Source organism: Lathamus discolor, chromosome 2, assembly GCF_037157495.1.
Source record: "Lathamus discolor isolate bLatDis1 chromosome 2, bLatDis1.hap1, whole genome shotgun sequence".
Taxonomy (NCBI): domain Eukaryota; kingdom Metazoa; phylum Chordata; class Aves; order Psittaciformes; family Psittacidae; genus Lathamus; species Lathamus discolor.
Genome location: NC_088885.1, coordinates 105,113,656 through 105,132,466, shown reverse-complemented (window position 1 = coordinate 105,132,466; position 18,811 = coordinate 105,113,656).

The window sequence follows — 18,811 nt, the reverse complement described above, 5'->3', positions numbered from 1 at the left end:
ACACTGAGTGGGTGAATAAGATACAGGAACATGGATGTGGAAATGGAGATCCCCACATTATGGACAGAGTCATGCATAAGTCTCTGTGGTAGGTTATTTCCAGCTGAGATGCTTTCCTGCCTTTTTTAGTCTTATCATGTGTCATAACCTGAGCTGTGGGAATTTTGGGTACAGCTTGTTCTTCATACAGGACAGAAAAGATGAAGCTGAGGTATGTGTATGTGTGTCAATACTTACATACATGCCTACATGTGTATGAGTTCTTACTCCCAGACACAGAGTACAATCACAAACAACCATAGCGTATGTGAGGAAGTATAGTTTCTTTTTCTCTAATCCTTATGCTCTGTTATCCAGTTATTTGTTACATTACTTTCCGATTTGCAGCTTGTTTCTCACAAATTTCTTCCATCTGTGAACAAATTAGCAATGCTCTAAACCTGAAGTAGAAGAACCTCAAGTACCTTTTGCATCCTGAGCTTTTAGAAACTATAGTGAATTGGTGTAACAGAACAAATAGTTCCCCTAGCATCTGTCACACTAAAAAACTAACAAAATTTAGATTTTTATGGTCCTTAGACATTATCCCTAGAACAGTTTTTTTTTTTTTTTTTTGAGCTGCTTGCCTAAAAATTGCTAAGAATCTGTGACTGGCTATATTGAGCACAGAGAGTGAAGGGTCTCTATCAAAATAAAGAACAGCTGTTTAGAAGAATTATACAAAGTCTGGATATGAGCATGGTAATCCTCTGGAATACCCTTAGATCCTCCAGCCAGCTGTGGTTTAAGGACTTGCTGGGAAGTAGGTTATATTTACAGCTTTGTGACTGATATCTCTCAATTGATTTTGAACAAGAATTTATCTAAACCCTTTTGGATCTCTTTATACTCATCTGCAATATCACAATATCTGCAAGTTTCACAGCTTAGATATGTTGTATGGAAAATTGATTTTCTTTTCTGTTATAAAACATCTACTTGGAAGTTTTAGTCAATGCCCCAGAGTCCTTATGTTGTAAAGAAGAGACACAACTGGTACCCGTTCCCTTCCCCTGTGCCATTTACTATCCCGCTCCCTTAGATTCCATTATAAAGTTTCTCTTTTCCAGCCAGGGATCCTAGCCTATTTAATCCCTACTGGTATTTTCATATCTTGTTGCCTTCATGTCCTGGATCTACTATATTCTTTCTGACTCAGGGGGGCCTGATAGGCATATAGTAATCCACATGTAGGTGAAAACTGAATTTCCACAGTGCCAGACTATGCTGTGTACTTTGTTCTTTATTCTTTCCTTAGCAATGTGTACCAATACACTTTCATTTAGTAGAGCATGCTTCATAATTAGGAAAATTTGAGATCTCTAAAAGTATTCCTTCTCTGCAGATATTCATAAGAACTGTCTGTATTCTAGTGGTACATTTTTAATGGTGAGTCTTTTAGTCATACATCAGCCTATAAAACATGCCTAAAATATGGTGCTTGGGAGTGCTTCTGCATTTCCAGGCCCAAGCATATGCCTTAACTGAGTCCCAGCTCTGTAGCAGAACTCATCTGATGGACACAGCTTCCATCTCCCTACCTCTGACAAGAATGCAGCCTGGCCACAGAAGCTGTAAGAGCCTTGCAGTGTGTCCCAGCCATGCTCTGAGGGCACCCCAAGTTGAGACACAAACAAACATCTCCCAGAAACACATCATTGCTTTGAGAAGGGTGGTAAGAATGTCATTTGTGCAGAGACTAACAGATAGTGATTCATCACTCCTCTCCTTTCAATTAGGCTACTTTTATACCTGATTAAAGCAAGATGAGGACTGGAACTTTGTATGCTGGCTCCAGATGACTTCAAAAGCACCAAAAGAACTTTGTCTTTTGATGGCCTGTTGCATAAATGCCCTAATTAACAACAATGAAACAAAAACCCAAAAAGAACATGGGATTAATTTTTCTCTCTGGATTGCTAGTTTTTAACAGGACACAGTCACTTGTGGCAAACAATAAGTGATGTTGCCTGTAAATTAGCTTTTTCATTGGCTTTTGCATCTTGCACTGAAATTTTGTGCTTATTTCACCTACCCTGAAAAATGACCACAGAAATAGAATCATAGAATACACAGGGTTGGAAAGGACCTTAAGATCATCCAGTTCCAACCCCCCTGCCATGGGCAGGGACATCTCACACTAAACCATGTCACCCAAGGCTTTATCCAACCTGGCCTTGAACTCTGCCAGGAATGGATTCACAACCTCCCTGGGCAACCCATTCCAGTGCCTCACCACCCTCACATTAAAGAACTTCTTCCTTATATCCAATCTAAACTTCCCCTGTTTAAGTTTTAACCTGTTACCCCTTGTCCCGTCACTACAGTCCCTAACAAAGAGTCCCTCCCCATTATCCCTATAGCCCCCCTTCAGATACTGGAGGGCTGCTATGAGGTCTCCAGGCAGCCTTCTCTTCTCCAGGCTCAACAGCCCCAACTTCCTCAGCCTGTCTTCATACGGGCGGTGCTCCAGTCCCCTGATCATCCTCGTGGCCCTCCTCTGGACTTGTTCCAACAGTTCCATGTCCTTTTTATGTTGAGGACACCAGAACTGCACACAATACTCCAGGTGAGGTCTCACAGGAGCAGAGTAGAGGGGCAGGATCACCTCCTTTGACCTGCTGGTCACGCTCCTTTTGATGCAGCCCAGGATACAGCTGGCTTTCTGGGCTGCGAGCGCATGCTGAAGCTGTCTCATGTTCATTTTATCATCGACCAACACCCCCAAGTCCTTCTCTGCAGGACCACTCTGAAACTCTTCTCTGCCTAACCAGCAGCTGTGCCTGGGATTGCTCCGACCCAGGTGTAGGACCCTGCACTTGTCATGGTTGAACTTCATAAGGTTGGCATCAGCACACCTCACAAGCGTATCAAGGTCCCTCTGGGTGGCATTCCTTGCCTCCAGCTTAGCAACCGAACTACACAGCTTCGTGTCATCAGCAGACTTGCTGAGGGCGCACTCAATCCCACTGTCCATGGCACCACCAAAGACATTGAACAAGACTGGTCCCAACACCAATCCCTGAGGGACACCACTGGTGTCCAGTTGGACATTGAGCCGTTGACCACAACTCTTTGCATGCGGCCATCCAGCCAGTTCTTTGTCCAGTGAGTGGTCCACCTATCAAACTGATGTCTCTCCAAGTTAGAGACAAGGATGTTGTGTGGGACAGTGTCAAATGCTTTGCGCAAGTCCAGGTAGATGATGTCAACTGCTTTACCCTTATCCATCAATTCTGTAGCCCCATCATAGAAGGCCACCAAATTGGTCAGGCAGGATTTCCCCTTAGTGAAGCCATGCTGGCTGTCACCAAGCACCTTGTGGTTTTTCATGTGCCTTAGCATGCTGTCCAGGGGAATGTGCTCCAAGATTGTGCCAGGCACAGAGGTGAGACTGACTGGTCTGTAATTCCCTGGGACTTCCATGTTCCCCTTCTTGAAAATGGGGGTTATATTTCCCTTTTTCCAGTCGTCGGGAACTTCACCTGACTGCCATGATTTTTCAAATATGATGGCCAGTGGCTTAGCAACTTCATTTGCCAGCTCCTTTGGGACCTGTGGATGGATTTCATCAGGTCTCATGGACTTGTGTACATTCAGATTTTTAAGATGGTCTCGAACCAGATCCTCTCCTACAGTGGGTCCAAGGTCCTAATTCTCACATCGTCTTTTGTGTTCCATAGGTTTGCTCTGAACTTCCCTGTGGAAAGATCCATAGATTTTGAGGACCTAAATCACTGAATTTCTGTATTCCAGCAATTCATAGTACTGAGGTAGACTTACAGTGACCTTCTATTATTTCTGTTTCACAGATTCCTTGTGCTTTTCGAAGTCACAGAATCACAGAATCCCAAGGGTTGGAAGGGACCTCAAAAGATCATCTAGTCCAACCCCCCTGCAAGAGCAGGGTAACCTACAGTACATCACACAGGAACTTGTCCAGGCGGGCCTTGAATATCTCCAGTGTAGGAGACTCCACAACCCCCCTGGGCAAGTCAGGAGAATCTGTCCAAGACATTCTTCCTTTCAACAGATAGCAGAAAACACTCTTTAACTTTGTTTTAAATCTACAGCAACATAATTATTAGTAGTACCAACACTGACCTGAGCTCAGAGTCACACCACTGAAACCAGAAGCAGGTCTTTCCTAGAAGTTTTTCCCAGAGCACATAAAGAGCCCTGGCTATAACAAAGGAGAGGAGATTCCTGCTGTCTGCTCATAGAGTGGTAGATAAGTGGGAAGCAAGCTTTTACAATCTGTGTTAAGCTCAGACTTCAGTTTTACACAGGATGATTGCCTTTTCCTGCTGTGAGGGCTGGGCTGTATTAAAAAATGTCACGGCAGACAAACTTGTGCCACATTCAGTTTTAAAGTGAGTGCTGGAAACTTGACTGAAAGTCTGTGTGCAAAACCATCAACAGGTGTAACTGAATCCCATTCCACTGAAGTGTCTTGTAAGAAATCTCCCCACAAAGATATATAGTAGGAATTCAGGATTCAGGATTCTAGCGCCTCTAACACCTTCCTCCTCACAAAGGAAAATAACAATACTTTAAACATTAGTGGAAAAAATGCTGTGTGAACAAATACAGTTATTTCTCATGTCCCCCAGGATCCAGTTCTTTGATTGGGGGTGTCTGCAAAGTTAGCTTGTAGGGAACCTGCTTAACTCTACTTAGAAAAAAGTAAGTTAAACCTTTGACTTCTTTGGGCTTGAGTAAGTGCCTTGTTAGGTAATCACAGTTTGTAAAGCAGGTGCTTAAAAAGCCCTTTCAAATGACAGAAGAAAGAGATGAATCACTTGAATTTCAAGTGCAGTTCCAATGACAGTTCATGTCCCTGCATAAAGTGCATAAAAAATGAAGAGGTAGGAGGTAAGTCCTTGACTGAAGTCCAGGTCTTTCATCTCACAGTTGAAGCTGTTACATATTCAGGTTTCACTATGAAAAGGGACATCGGTGTGGCCACCTCTGAATCTGCAGGTGAGTTTTTGTAGAAAGAGTTTACAGACTAAAAAATGGCCTTTCTTGTGTGGCCTGCTGTTCTGGGAACATCAGGAAGTCCCTCCGGTGAAACAAGTGGAGAAATGTCTTTTTGATTAATTTGGATTGGACTTATTTTTAGGATGGTATCTGCAGTCTGTAGTCCTTGGTGCCTCTGCTGCCCAAAGCAGAGGTGCTCAGCTTCCTGAAAACTGGAAGGTGCAAAGAGGGTAGGTACAGCAAGTGACAAGGCTCCCAGCTCATCATTCAGCTCCTTGGTTTTGTTGGCCACATGCCTGCTGCTGCAGTCATGTGCGATTAATAACTGAATCTAGCTGTGGCATTTTATGCAATACACTGTAACTGTATTTAGAGTGAGGTATATTGAAAACATGTCCAGCTTAATTAGAAAGGAATGGAAAAGAGGAAAGCCACCCTAGAGCTACCTCATAGGAGACAGCCCTGGCATACAGACAAGCGGGGGATCAAAGGCCTATTGCACAATGTAATGAGTAAATAGATAACAAGTACAACATTAGCTCTGGTGGACCTTTAGAGGTAAAGGCAGGCAATACAAGGAACACCATGTGTATTTCAGACGACCTTTTGTTGAAAATGTCAGATTGTCCTGAATTTATAAAGAAGGTAATAAATAACTGGACTGAATAATGAAAGGTTTAATGCCCAGGGAAGAACCAGAGTGAAAATGCAAGGAGGCCAGACACCTGGAGTTGCACATACTTTAAAAACTCTGCTGAGTTCGTAATGGCCAGTGAAGTGCTAGCACTGTTAGTGCGGGGAAAAAAAAGCATCTAATGTCAAGAATACAGCTAATACTGATGAAGGAAATCTGTGGTGAACTAACGGAGTCGATAGAGGAGAGGCCCCTCAGAGGCTGCCCCCAAACCTAATCCTTGGTCACCACTGACTGTATCAGGTCCCCCCTACCCACACTCCAGCCCTTGAAGTGGGGATGTCCATGGAGCCCTAACAGCCATGCGCTTTAGAGGTGATCTAATAAGCCTTCTCTACAGAGAAATAAGGAGGTGTTTAACCATCTCCAAATTGATTTTGTTTTGTTTTGTTCTGCAGTTTACCTTTCTATATTTTTTGATCTTTCAGCTTGACTGAGCAAAATAACTTCTGAACAGAGCTAATTAAGCAGATATTTAGAATTCAGTAGCATCTCCCTTCTGAGAGTCTTGAAGTATTTTGCAAACACTAATGAATGAAATCCCAAAAGATTGCTGCAAGATTGCTTGCAGAAGCATAGCATCACCCCAAGGGTGAAGGCTGAGAGCTAAAGATTCGCTATTTGCAAAACTAGAGTTCTAAAATACTGATTTCATCCCATTGTGCTTAAGTAACTCTTCTCCAAAGTCACTGCACAACCTGAAAAACTGGGCTTCAAGACATGAAAAAGACATCCACAGTTTAACATAGTGTGGTAGGATAGTTCCAAGGTTAGATTCTTCTTTTCTGGAGCCCAGACACTCTGAGTGCACAGGTGCAGTGTTTGCTGATGAGATTGCTCCCTCGGGAGATAAATACAATTGAGTGTATTCCTTATTTTTCTCTAGTTTCTAGGCTGTGGCTGGTGGCTTTTGAGTGCCATGTTTGTAACAGGTCCAGAATCTCTTTGCAACATGAAAAACTCTGGAGCAGCAGCTAGGATCACTGCAATGAACAGAGCTTGAAGACATAAATAAATACATTGCTAAAACATAGGTTAAGGATAGGGAGTGGAACACCGTTGTTTGGGGAATGTGAAATTGTCTGGAGGCTTTTTCAGTGTTCGAGAGCACTTTGCACGTTAGTAAGTCCTCTTAATGCATCCTTAGTCCTCTGAAGTGCTTGCACTGCTTAGGACCATCCTCTGATAACAAAATAGATAAGTCCCATTTTCTTTATTAATTAACTGAAACAGTCACAGTTAATAGGATTTCAAGACTTAAAGGTGTCATGTTCACTGCTAGTGACTTGGTTATTAGCAACAGATTTAGCTGATAGGTAAGCAAGGTTTTATTAGACTAGCACTGCTTTTCTAATAGGTCAGTCCAGAGGGGAAGCACACTTTAGAAGTTGTGCTTGATGGGTTTATGCATTTTCCTACAGATTTTAATTTGTAGGAAAGAAAGTACAGTTTAATTTAACTGTACTTTCAATACAATATCTGCTTTCATTTAAAAATACCTCTCACACAGGGAAACTAAGGCAGAGGCAGGATATTGCTAGTACACATATAGCAAAGTACCTCAAGATGACCAACATAATTCAACTTTACAAGCTACTGATTATTAATGACTTTGCCACTGGAATTCCTAACAGGTACTCTGATACGAGTGTTTACATCCACCTACTTTAAGTTTTGGTTTGTAGTATAGGGCTCAGTAGTTCCAGAGAGAAGCATGTAGCTGAACAGTAGCTTAAGGGCTTAGAAAGGAAGCTGGTAGTATAAAAACATGATTTGTTATGCAAATGCATTGGTAAATCCACAAAACGAAGACAGAAGCTTGTTTCAAATTGTCCCTGTTATTTTCAGAGGGAGTTAGAAAATTCTCTATAATAAAAAAAGGAACTTAGAATACAAAATGTCATTTCTTGGTCTTTAAATATGCAAGTACTTAGAAATTAGATGATTTGTTAATCACACCTACAGTTTTAAACTCATGTTTTGCTACAACTTGAGATATTTATGAAACAGATAGAAGCAATTTCTATTCTACAGAAATTATCTTTCTTTTATAGGGTAAGAATCACTTAAAGTGTTTTTCTACTTCTCTGTGCAGGTGCTTTTGACTCCCAGTTTGATGGGGGCATTAGGGCTATTGCTGGCTATCAGTCAGTCACCCTCTAGTGCTGTTTTGTATTGCTTGTTCTGCAGATGAGGCAGTTTTTTGTTGCACTTATAATGGTTTTCTTTCCAGTTTTATTCTTTCACCAATCTGCTACTCCAGTTTAGTAGTATTATGGGTCCACTGAGAACTTCTTTAAGTAACTATGTACTTCCACAGCAGCCAGTGATAAGCACTGCTTGTGCCTCCTGCAGCAACACATTCTTCTGCATTGCGGAGACAAACTAAATTTAAAATTAATTCACCTTGTGGGAAAAAGAAAATCAGCGATGGATGAAAACAAGTAAAGCTTTTTAAAATAGCTTAGTTTTACTAAGGCTGCTGTCTTTGATTACTCACCCTATCTGTAGCCACCTGGTCTAAAATCCCCTTAGTCTATCTGCAGTCAGATGGTTTGAGGGCATCTTTTTCACTTTGCAGGCTTTCGTTTGAAAAGATCTGTAGTTGACTGGCACTTGCTGTTCATTAACTTTATGGCAGCGTTCTTGATTTAGTCTCCAAATCAAGCAAATACGTAAGAACAGTCTGCTCATTACCAGTGCAAACAGTCTTTCTGAAATCTGCAGGACTGCATACTTGATGACTCTGGGGTAAGAGGGTGGTGCTACAGATCCTACAAGTAGACCCAGTGTCCCTGCAGAACAAAAGAAAATATGGCACAAGAACTGCCTTGAGGCTCCCAGGTAATCTAGCCACCTAAATATGGTGTCTTTGGGTTAAGTGTAACAGCCAGGTGCTGACAGCAGTGTCAGTGCCTGTAATGGTTCCCATAGTCTTGGTACCAGCTTGTGTAGAGATTCTTGAGAGATCTCTGCACTGTGGGTCAGTGCAAGTAGTAGATGTACTCTGAGTAAATTTCTTAGCTGGGTAATTTTCTCCAGGTTCTGCACTTGACAAATTCAAGTGCCTAATGATATTAGATGACTCATCATGTCATTTATTTTTCTGAGCTCATTAATTTCTGCCCCTTCTTCATACAGTGTACATGTTTCATTTTGGAGCTAGAATGAAGCAAGAAAACACAAGTGAAAGGACTGTGTAGATGCTATCAATGGAATGAATTTTTCACTAGGCGTGTAAAAAATGTGACTTTTCATGTCTGGTGCCGCTATTGTCTCCACATAATAAAATGAGGGGCTGTGAAAACAGCTGTGCCGAGAACTTGCTGAAACTGAGTTGTTAATAGTGAGGAATTAATACTTCAATTACCTTGATGCAGAAATCACAGGATGAGGTTTTTATGGTCTTTATTATGAAGGTCAGACTGGTGGATTGTGTTAATCTGATCTGGTCTTAAAATTCTGAATTCAATTTAATAAAAAGCTAGCAAATGTTCAGGTCTCTTTCTCAAGGATGCTAATGAATAGCGAATACTATTCTTCCCAAGGGGTAAACTAATATGGTCCGGAAGACGTTTGCTTACATTTATAAATGTGGAGGGTCTTGCTAGAAGCTTTCATGAGACCACGTTAAGACAAGAATATCAAATCTATGCAGAATTTATCACAAAGATTGTATCAGATATCACAGTGTAAGTGAGCAGCCTGAGCAGTGAAGTGGCTTTGTAGTTTTCCTTCAACTGGGAAACATTGACAGAATAAATGATTAAAAACCCCCAAACCAAACCAACAAACAAAAATCCCAACCCAGAAAGAAGAATTAATATCAAGGAATAATTTATGTTAAAATTAATTTATCCAGATTTAGCAGTGGCTTGACACATTTAATTCATTGCAATTTCCTGGAATTTTTAATCTTATTTGAATCAACCATGATTAACCTTATTTAGTTTAGTGTTGATGATAGTTACTGCATCTCTAATCATCCAGAGCTTTGGTTATTTCTGTAGTTTTGCTGCCTCCAAAATATTTAGTACAGGTAGCAACGAATTACAACATTTGGAGGAGGTAAAACACAAATGAATAATAAAAATCACCTTAAAATCATGCCTCTTGATGTTACTTTTCAATTTTCACAAGTAAAAGGATGAGCTGTCATTTTAGACATCAGTTCAACCACCAGTATAATAAACTGTGCAAATAAAATTGTGAAAGACAAATGATAGAGTAATTCCTTATTAGAACAAGAGAGCTTCTTCGGGATAAATTTAGAAGTCAGTAAAAGTGTTTAATTACAGGTTCTAGAGCAGTTCTGAAGTTTTCAAGTGTATGTTTAGCATTTAACTTGGTTTGAGCAGAAATTCCTGTTTAATACTAACATGCATGAGTCTGGATATCTTATTAGTAGCCTCATTGTCTAGCTGGTTAAGTAGTATTTTCAAACAAATGTCTTGTTGGTTCCTGTCCAATGCAAGTTTCTATTTACTTTTTTTTTTTTTTAGGAGGTCCTTTTAAAACTCATTTGAGTTCCCCAGGTACAGACTGTTTTGCCAGCTTCTTCTTCTGCAGAGCAGGGATTGCAGGGCTGTTAGGAGTTACCAACACCTTGACTTTTTTATGCATTTTGCATAGGGGGAAGCAGTGAGGGGTGGTGTGATACAAAGACTGGCTAAGAAGCTGATTGACAAATGTATAAATAAGCACCATGAATTTTTATGCAGCAGGAAGGATGTTTGGAAGGAAGACACATGTTCCAGATGTCCTCTGATGGTATGCTTTTTTCCTTTTAGGCAAGATGAAAGGCAGGGAGAACTTTAAAGGGCCTGAATAATTGCCAGTTATATGAATGGTATTAGGCTCATCTTCATTTTACGTACATCATTATACAACCTATGATTAAGCAACAAAATAAAAGCAGCTCATTACTGGGGAGTCTGGAGGTATTCTTCCCTCATATGACTGTTTCTTACTATAGTGTTAAAATATTCTAATTTAGATTTGTTTTTCCTCCTAATGGACTTAAAAAAGAATGAATGAAAATAACCATTATACCTCAGCCTTTCTTCTCAAACTGAAAATGAGTGGAAACACAGTAAATGCAGGGTGGGAACTTCCCAAAGATAGATAGTTTCATCTGTAGAACACCATTAGACAATAAAATATCTGAAACCACTCATCTGAATCCATCAACAGATTTCCTGCGAGGGCAATAGGCTTTTAAAATAGATGGAGAGCTGAAGAGGCAGACTATTTGAATAATGCTGAGGGATAGTTCACTTTGTGTCTTATTCTACTTATTTCAGTTCAACAAGTTGTGGGTCAACTGTATATGAAGCAGGATTTCAGCCTGGCCATAGGGGGTTCTTTAACCCCCTATGGGGCTTGTACCTGTACAACTGCAAGAAGACAAAGGAAAAAACTGTGACTGAGTTTTCTCTCTTGCTTCAATCATCCCATATTTGTGCATTCCCCTCATGTGAGGGAGAGGGAAAATGAGAAGCATTGCCTTCTTTCTTAGTGTGAGACACTGTGAAAAGTCATTCTGCCCATTTATGGCCAAGCAACTAGCTCAAAAGGACTGAGCTGAGCATTTCATCCCATCGTTCCCCTTTATCCATCCAATGCCACCATGATAATTGGCCTGGGAGCTGGGATCGGAATTAGGACTGTAAAAAAGTTATTTTAGTAGACATTAAAACTGCAATCCTCACCCACCTGCTTTATGTAATATAAACATAGACTCATTCGTACAGGTACCATCACCATGTACGAGTCAATGCAGTGATAGAAATAATTGGGTCTTCAAGTTTCAATACATTTCAATTAGTAGTTGAAGAACATGGCTGGAGGAGAAAATACAATCTTTGCTGCTGCATCTGCCAGACTCTTGTGCTACAGCTTATAGGGCAGGCTCACAATCCAATATAAACAACGATATTTTTTTACGCAGGCTTGCTTAACAGCTGTTCTCTCCTCTAAGGTGTGTTTTTGTCTGTGGTGTTGCCTTCTTGCTTTGGAAAGTAAGTTTTCAGTATTTACCAACCTCATAATTTTTCTCTGAGCATTTAAATAGCAGACAATTTAACTCACTTGAAATGTATCCAAAAAGGTAAACCCAACATTTTATTAGGAAGTAGCTGTATTGGTTTGAGGGGAATACTTAGTTGCATAGTCTGGCTGAGAAATAACAACTGAAGTGTAGGATTAAGGCAGCTGGGTTTTAACAGTTAGTGAAGGTAGTCACAGCGTACAAAAAGGCATGGCACAGGGTTGTGCAAGGCCACTGCAGGCACCGCTGCCTGTCAAAGTGACAGCTTCAGGCAGACTCCCAGGACACAAGACCTCCTAAAAAAGGGTGCCCCCAGGGGCTGTAGTGACAAGATGTTTCTGATCATAGAACTGGAGCCTGACATATCTCGCTTTTCTTCAGGATCAGTAAACTGACCTTGCTTTTCTCATCGTTAGAAAGGAAATGTCACGCTCTGCCCTCCTGAATGAATAAATGTCCACAGGAGGGCAAGCACAATTTATGAGAATTTTAAAGTTCTGAAATTCGTCTTGCTTTTAACCCATTTTCATGAAATGTGACTGTGTCAAGGTTTCTGATTTAGATCTCAGTCTGCCTGTCATTTCCTCTGGGCTTCTGAAGTGGCCACAGACCTCTTGGCTTCAGAAACATTCCCATACAAAAGCCACTGAAGCTAACACCCTTTTACAGAATTATTTGGCTTTAGCAGTACAAGACAGTTCTGCCGCTGCAAAAGTTAGGTGAGTTTCATGCTGTGGACTCCTGCCAATGTATCTTAACCCAGATTTGTAAAAACACACTTTGTTCCACCGTTGATCCTACTAGATTGCCTGAGATGTATTAATGCCAAGTCTCCTAAAGGTCACCGGAAAAGGATGATAGTATTTAATTTTGTGCTGTGTAAGCATTTACAAGTCTTGCCTCAGAAACTTCAGTTTCTTTCATCTGACAAATGAACAAGTATAAGCCCTTGACTGCTCCCGATGTCCCAGCTGAAAGTAAGACACACCAGTGGAAGCCAAATCAGGAATATACATCCTGCTCCTCCACTTTCATTTAGTGAGGTTTTGTACAAGTTGTCTTCAGCTAACTTGTTTCTGTAGAGCTGAGGCAAAAGTTAGAACAAAAGAAGCAAGCAAGCATTTTCTATAGAAACAAAAAGGAATTTTGTTCTCTCCCATGTAATACATTCTTGAGAAAACATTCTTTTATGGTAATATATTTATCTCTAGAAGAACAGTAAGCACAAGTATATAAATCTCCAGAAGTTCTATATGCAAAGTCAGTCTTATTTCTCCACCTTTCTGGGTCTATTTTAAGATACACTACCACTGTATTTGGTAACTAGTGCAATTGTACCCTATAGTAGTACAGTATATACTAAAAATATACATGAGAAGTCCACAGATGACTTAGAATTGGAGGTTACATCTTTAAAAGCAAAAAAGGAGCCAATGTCTGGATGGAAATTTAATGGCACGTGTTCTTTTCCTTCAAGGTTTCTTAGGTATTTTATGAGACTGAAGCTGCATATGGTGCTACTCTCATTCTCTCATTTCAGCTTTACTGGAAGTATTTGCTTTATATTCTTTTATTATTATTATTTTTTTAATTGATCGTACTTCCTATAGATGAAGTAAATAGGATTCCTTTACATTGATGGGCTGGTTTTGGCTGAGTTAATTTTCTCTGTAGTAGCTAGTGTGGTTCTATGTTTTGGATTGGTGGCCAAAATATTGTTGATAACTCACTGATGTTTTAGTTACAGCTAAGCGATGCTTACACAGCTACAAGGACATTTGTGTTTCTTATGCTGTCCTGCTAGCGAGTATGCTGGGGGTACACAAGAACATGGGAGGGGACACAGCTGGGACAGCTGGCCCCAACTGACCAAGGGGTTATCCCATACCATATGACATCATGTTCAGCAATAAAAAGCTCAAGGAAAGGAGGAAGGGGAAACATTTGGAGTAATCCTATTCCCAAATAACTGTCATATATGATGGAGTCCTGCTTTCCTGGAGGTGGTTGAGCATCTGCCTGCTGTTGGGAAGCGGTGAATGAATTCCTTATTTTGCTTTCCTTGTGCACGTGGACTTTGTTTTACCTATTAAACTGTCTTTATCTCAACCCACAAGTTTTTGCACTTTTACCCTTCCATTCTCCCTTTCATCCCTATGGGGACACATGAGTTAGCAGCTGTGTGGGGCTAAGAACTGCCTGGTGGGGTTAAGCCACAGTACCTGATTATTTAGAACAGAACAGGACTGAGTGGTCCATCCATCTCTCCAACTTAGAGACAAGGATGTCATACGGGACAGTGTCAAACGCTTTGCACAAGTCCAGGTAGATGACATCAACTGCTTTACCCTTGTCCCTCAGTTCCATAGCCCCATCATAGAAGGCCACCAGATTGGTCAGGCAGGATTTCCCCTTAGTGAAGCCATGCTGGCTGTCACCAAGCACCTTGTTGTTTTTCATGTGCCTTAGCATGCCTTCCGGGAGAATGTGCTCCAAGATTTTACCAGGCACAGAGGTGAGACTGACTGCTCTGTAATCCCCAGGTCTTCCATTTTCCCCTTCTTGAAAATGGGGGTTATATTTCCCTTTTTCCAGTCATCGGGAACTTCACCTGACTGCCATGATTTTTCAGATATGACAGACGGTGGCTTAGCAACTTCATTTGCCAGCTCCCTCAGGACCCATGGATGGATTTATTCAGGTCCCATGGACTTGTGCACGTTCAGGTTCTGCAGATGGTCTCGAACCAGATCCTCTCCTACAGTGGGCCCAAGGTCTGCATACTCACAGTCCCTGCGTCTACTCTAAGACTTGGGTGGTGCAGTCAGAGCCTTTGCCAGTGAAGACTGAGGTGAAGAAGTCATTCAGAACCTCAGCCTTTTCCAAATCCCGTGTAGCCAGTTCTCCCGAAAGCTTCCTCAGGGGGCCTATGTTGTCCCTAGCCTGTTTTTTGTTTGCTACGTACCTGTAGAATTCCTTCCTGTTATCCTTAACATCCCTGGCTAGGTTTAATTCTAACTGGGCCTTAGCCTTCCTAACCTGGTCCCTCGCTTCCTGGACAACATCCCTGTACTCTACCCAGGCCGCCTGTCCTTGCTTCCATTTTTTATAAGCCTCTTTTTTTCCTTTGAATTTTCCTCAACAGCTCCTCATCCATCCAAGTGGGTCTCCTGGCCCTCCTGCTGCACTTCCTTCTAGTTGGGATGCAGCACTCCTGAGCTTGTAGCAGGTGATCCTTGAGTATCAACCAAGAGTCTTGGGTCCCCCTGCTCTCCAGGGCTATATCCCATGGAACCTTACTAAGCAGGTTCCTGAAGAGGCCAAAGTCTGCTCTTTTGAAGTCCAGGGCAGTGAGCTTGCTGCACGCTCTTCTCACTGTCCTGGGGATCTCAAATTCGACCATCTCGTGATCACTGCATCCAAGGCTGCCCTGGAGTACCACATTCTCAACGATCCCTTCCCTGTTGGTGAGCACAAGGTCAAGCATGGCACCTCTCCTTGTCGGCTCCTCTATTGCTTGCAGAAGGAAGTTGTCTTCCACACAATCGAGGAAACTCCTGGATTGCTTGTGCCATGCAGTGCCATCGTTCCAACAGATGTCAGGGTGGTTGAAATCCCCCATGAGACAAGGGCCTGCGAGCGTGAGGCTTTTCCTATCTGTCTGTAGAGTGCTTCATCCACAGGTTCTCCTTGATCAGGCGGTCTGTAACAGATCCCCACAGTAACGTCTCCCACGGCTGTTTTCCCTTTAACCCTGACCCACAAACTCTCTGTAAACTGCTCACCTGTCCCCAGACAGAGTTCCATACTCTCCAGCCTATCCCTAACATAAAGGCAACTCCCCCTCCCCGCCTGCCAGGCCTGTCTTTTCTAAAGAGCCTGTAACCTTCCATTCCAACACTCCAGTCATAGGAGCCATCCCACCATGTTTCTGTGACACCTATTATATCATACCCCAGTAAATGTGCACACATCTCTAATTCTTCTCGTTTGTTCCCCATGCTACACTTTAACAAGATTAAAACAGTGACAGAAGCACTTCACAGCTCTCAAGTGACCCATGTTATTCTGAAGGTACGACGCTGGAGTTCATTCAAAACTTTGCATTCCTGCTTGTTCTGTTGGCAAGGTGAAAGAAAGGGAGGAAGCTTCCCTCAAGCAGTTTTGATCTGCTTGAGCAATCCCAGTGACAGAGATCTCTGTGATGAAAGGTGAAGTTGTCAAAGATTATTCAAGAAGTTCAGGGAGAAGCAGAGAAGTTAATGAGTTGACTGGGATGGCGACTTTCATGGAAGGATAGAGGGGCCATCCTAAATGAGCTATCTCCGTTTTCTGCTTCTCTGCTTTTCATTGTGCTGTTACGACAAGGTCAATATGATTATATACTTACAATATCAGAACTGTCTGTATTTTAAAAACTAAGTTCTTTATTAAGAAGTCTAAGCAATTAAGATATCCCAGCACATACTGACAGAGTGACTTATTTTTCCACTTTTGACTCTTTTGCAATATGCTGGCATTGCTGAGTTATTTACCACATCTCTCTACGGAGGTTATAGTTGCTAAGTATTTTTGTGAAAGGTATTGACAATTTGGGGGGCACTAGAGGAATTAGAGGGTTATTAGCTCATCACTGAAAAATAGTTGTACTTTCTCCTGGCTACTTTGCTGCTACAGCGTGTTAGGTCTTGGTTCTGTTTCAGTATGCTTCTCAGAAGCTATCAGGAGAACTGGCTACACAGGGTTTGGAGAAGGCTGAGGTTCTTAATGACTTCTTTGCCTTAGTCTTCACTGGCAAATGCTCTGACCACACCACCCAAGTCTTGGAAGGCAGAAGCAGTGAGAATGAAGACACTAGGCCCACTGTAGGAGAGGATCTGGTTCGAGACCATCTGCAGAACCTGAACGTGCACAAGTCCATGGGACCTGAATAAATCCATCCATGGGTCCTGAGGGAGCTGGCAAATGAAGTTGCTAAACCACTGTCTGTCATATTTGAAAAATCATGGCAGTCAGGTGAAGTTCCCGATGACTGGAAAAAGGGAAATATAACCCCCATTTTCAAGAAGGGGAAAATGGAAGACCTGGGGAATTACAGACCGGTAAGTCTCACCTCTGTGCCTGGCAAAATCTTGGAGCACATTCTCCTGGAAGGCATGCTAAGGCACATGAAAAACAACAAGGAGCTTGGTGACAGCCAGCATGGCTTCACTAAGGGGAAATCCTGCCTGACCAATCTGGTGGCCTTCTATGATGGGGCTACAGAACTGATGGACAGGGGTAGAGCAGCTGATGTCATCAACTTGTGCAAAGCGTTTGACACTGTCCCGTATGACATCCTTTTCTCTAAATTGGAGAGATAAATTTGATGGCTGGACCACTCGGTGGATAAAGAACTGGCTGGATGGCCGCATGCAAAGAGTTGTGGTCAATGGCTCAATGTCCAACTGGAGACCAGTAACGAGTGGTGTCCCTCAGAGATTGGGGTTAGGACCGGTCTTGTTCAACAAGTTTGTTGGTGCCATGGACAGTGGGATTGAGTGCGCCCTCAGCAAGTTTGCCGATGACACCAAGCTGTGTGGTCCGGTTGATATGCTGGAGGGAAGGGATGCCATCCAGAGGGACCTTGACACGCTTGTGAGGTGGGCTGATGCCAACCTTATGAAGTTCAACCATGATAAGTGTAAGGTCCTTCACCACACACAGCTGCAGGTTGGGCAAAGAAGAGATTCAGAGCAGCCCTGTGGAGAAGAACTTGGGGGTGTTGGTCCATGAGAAAATGAACATGAGACAGCTTCATTATGCGCTCGCAGCCCAGAAAGCCAACCATATACTGGGCTGCATCAAAAGGAGAGTGACCATCAAGTTGAAGGAGGTGATCCTGCCCCTCTGCTCTTTTCTTGTGAGACCTCACCTGGAGTATTGTGTGCAGTTCTGGTGTCCTCAACATAAAAAGGACATGGAACTGTTGGAACAAGTTCAGAGAAGGGCCACGAGGATGATCAGGGGACTGGAGCACCTCTTGTATGAAGACAGGCTGAGGAAGTTGGGGCTGTTCAGCCTGGAGAAGAGAAGGCTGTGTGGAGACCTCATAGCCCTCCAGTATCTGAAGGGCGGCTATAAGGATGTTGAGGAGGGACTCTTCATTAGGGACTGTAGTGATAGGACAAGGGGTAACAGGTTAAAACTTAAACAGGGGAAGTTTAGATTGGATATAAGGAAAAAGTTCTTTATTGTAAGGGTGGTAAGGCACTGGAATGGGTTGCCCAGGGAGGTTGTGAATGCTCCATCCCTGGTGGTGTTCAAGGCCGGGCTGGAGAAAGCCTTGGGTGACATGGTTTAGTGTGAGATGTCCCTTCCCATGACAGGGGGGTCTGGAGCCAGATGATCTAAAGGTCCTTTCCAACCCTAACTATTCTATGATTCTATGCAGTTCCCTGGATTATTCTTGTTTGTATCATTGCTGATTGCAGTGTAATGGCTCCTACCGTATTGCTACCAACCTTCCTTTGTCAGCTTTAGGTTGTTTTCATGATTTTTTCTACATGAAGCAAGTCAAAGATATTTTTTCTAGGTCCTCCTGGTGGTGTTTGACTCAGTGAGCCAAGTACTTTTATGAAAGTAAAGTTTATCCACAGTTAATATCAGGCTACTGTCAGCACCCCCTGAGTCAGTAGCTAATATGACCTTGAATCACTGTGCTTATTCTCCACTTGTGAATGCCATTATGCATTATGCAATGGCATTCACAAAAAATGCAAGTGTTTGGAAGGTTAGGAAGCTTGATTTTATTCTTGTGGCACCAGCTGGGAGAAGATCCCACTGGCAACGCACAGGTTAAGGGGCAGAGAAAGAGGTGCTGGTTGGGATGTAGTGTCTGTTTGGGTTGGGGTTGCAACATACATCTTATCAGGTTTAAATGTGGTTTCCAATGGCTCAAGAATGACTTCAGGCACCAATGCTGGGGTGATTGTTAAGTGGGAGCATACGCTTGTAAATTGAAATCCCAGTTGTGCCAAAAGAATGTGTTCTTTTAACATATCAAG